Genomic DNA, 2,867 nt, shown 5'->3' on the forward strand with positions numbered 1-2,867 from the left:
CGTTATTTTTCTGGATGAAGTGACAGTTCTTGAATCTCTTTAAGTTGCTCTTCTTCCCAAATGTGGCAAATTTTGCTTCTTTACATACCTATAAAGCCAGAAATGTGCCACATCACTGAACAAAATTAGGCTCGAAACACACTCTCTACATAACGCGAATTTTCGTAATAAAGTTGAACGATTTGTAAACGTTGTAGAGGCGTAAGCTTTTCCATGATAAAATGTCAGACAATACTAAACAAAAATAACATGAACACGTGATACGAATCACGCGTGCTCTGTCAAAAAAGGATTTTGAAAAATTTACCTCTTGTTGGATCACCCGTATAAAGGGAAGACACCTTGTACAGACAGATTCCTTCTTTATTATCCTTTCCTTACACAGTAGACCACTTAAGGAAGCCTTCTTTCTATAGGTAGAAAATCTCCTTTCTATAGGTAGAAAATCTCTTCTATAGAGAGAAGGCCTTTTGAGCTGTTCTTTAGAAAGAATATAACAAGCTACTCACCCCAATAGAAAATCAAATCGTTGATGACATTTTCGTCGACGATTCGTTGACGAAATCTATGAAATTGTCATGTACGACAACTTGCATGACCATGTCTTGCATTTTGTCTTGGCAACAAACTCAAAAAAAATCCCAAAAAAGCGAGCTTTGAAATAATTGTACATATATTTATGAAGATATTAAATTTTCTATTTGTAATAAATTTAAGATTGTGAAATCATAAAATTTGGAAGCCGCGTCACGATGTATACAATTATTATTTATGCAAAGTGCATTAACTAAAAGCGGTGAGTAAGAATAAGTAGATTAAAATGCATAAAAACTAATTGTGTTTGTTCTTTAAATACGTGTATTCAGGTTGAAGGCATGGCGAACTTTGAAAATCGCGATATGAAGCACATGGTATATGGTAAGATTTTCGAATATATTAGTGGTTATTTTCAACAGTCATTTATAATCTCTTTTTTGCAGAATCCACAAGGTGAAGGAGATCGCCCCTTCAGTTGGCTGGGGAAAGAAATAAGGCGTGGTAAAGCTGGAAGAAAGTGGTGACATGCAGAACATCCGGGAATTAAGTATAATTAATTTAAGATAAAATTTCTAGACATAATGTATTTTATAATTTAATAAAAAATTACACAAGGCAACAAAATGAACTTGTCTTTAGTAGGGTCGTTAATGACAAATAGCAAGACAATGTCTGCAAAGCAGTCGTCAACGAAATAACGGGATTTTTGTCTTCCAAGTCGTCATCGACGACAGCTTCGCTTACCTTGTCGCCCATGTTGTCGTGCATGAATACTGGGACACTTGTGTGAAAAAGTCGTCAACGATTCCAAAGGGCTGTCTGCAAAGGGTCGTGAACGAATTGGAAATGTCGTGCACGATTCATCAATGTTGTCTTAAAGACACTTTCTATTGGGACGGTGCGCCTTAACTAACTTAAATTAGTGTACCAGAATCAGTGGGTATTACTGATTGAAGTTTTTTGTATGAGCGTGTGTATTTTTTTTTTATTTTTTTTTTTTGAAATAACAATTTTATCACACTGACATACAAAACATTTTAATGTAGGGCAGCTCATACAACTACAAACATATTTTGTTATTGTGTTGGTTTTGAAACACAAATACTCCCCATACCATGTGCGGATATTATTCGAATGTCCGGCACAACTTTCGAAAACGATATCACTGTCGAAGGATTGGCAAATGTTTTTCGGGTGTACACAAGCACGTTGTTCTTTTGTTCGTCAAATGTTTAAAAACGATATCATTTTCGAACATTTTGCGAATGTTTTTTCTTCACAAGAAAAATTGTTTCGAGAAACATTTTTTACTTCGGAAATTTTTTACGTTTTAAAAAATAATTTTACGTAGTTCGTGAAAAATTCCCATTTGCTGTTTTCAAATATTTTCGATATAAATGCTACTTATAATATTACCAAGAAGTGATGATAAACACAACATATAGCTTGGTTACAAATACAAGACAACAATGTTTATAAACTGTTACACGCATTGAATCGTAAACATTACAAAGAAGAAAAGGAACATAACAGAAAAATCAAGAGACGTCAGATAAAGTTAAACATGTCATAAAATCGAAACTCCGCCAAAAATGCTTTTTCGGTACTATCGTAAAAACTATCATCTTTCATTCGCTAATAATATTATTAACGGCTTTCGAATTCGAAGGTTTTCCTGCCACAAACTGAGCGACGAATGAATCGTTTTTAATTCGTTCTCGAGTGTCATTTTCGAACAAAATATCCGCAAAACTATCGAAAAACATTCGAAAACGGATTGTTTGCGATAGCAATGGTATGGGGGGTATTTTGATAGCTTCCCAACATACCATTCAGTCTGATTTTATAAAATTTACAAAAAACAATTCGTATAAATACATTCTGCAATTACACGGATAAGCTAATAATTAGCATACACATTCATTATTTTCAAGAGAATCAAGTTTCGTTTATTCTACAGTGGATACACAAGAATTTATAATTCAAATATTATGCTTTGTTCGAGTAATGTTGGGTTGTCTTGTGTAATGGAAAAAATGTGTGTATCGAAAATTTTCATTTCAAAAACAAAAGCTCTCTTCAATTGTGTGAGTGAGCAAATTGGCACACACCGACAGCAGAACTGCGCCTTTTGAGCAGCCCTATTTTAATGTCAAGTTTAACAATAAAAAATTAAAAAAAATAGTAATTATTCGAATCTCTCTACCAAATAGGACTTAAAATTTTTGTGATGAATCGTAGTTTAGTTCAGAAAATTTTCAAGAAAGCATGATCAGACAATTGTTACGTGCAAATTTGACATTGAATAAAATTGTTCCACAAACATGCCA

At 33.4% G+C, this 2,867-nt stretch overlaps 1 long non-coding RNA gene across 1 annotated transcript; it reads left to right on the plus strand.

The window, feature by feature from the left end:
• Positions 1 to 512: 512 nt before the first annotated feature.
• LOC141391112 (uncharacterized) lies at positions 513 to 1,148 on the plus strand. The gene is made up of 3 exons (XR_012409562.1): positions 513 to 796; positions 867 to 918; positions 981 to 1,148. It is a non-coding gene; the product is annotated as an uncharacterized lncRNA (long non-coding RNA).
• The last annotated feature ends 1,719 nt before the right edge of the window (positions 1,149 to 2,867 follow it).

This window comes from Musca autumnalis, unplaced genomic scaffold (genome assembly GCF_047663935.1).
Source record: "Musca autumnalis isolate F117 unplaced genomic scaffold, ASM4766393v1 scaffold_1, whole genome shotgun sequence".
Taxonomy (NCBI): Eukaryota; Metazoa; Arthropoda; class Insecta; order Diptera; family Muscidae; genus Musca; species Musca autumnalis.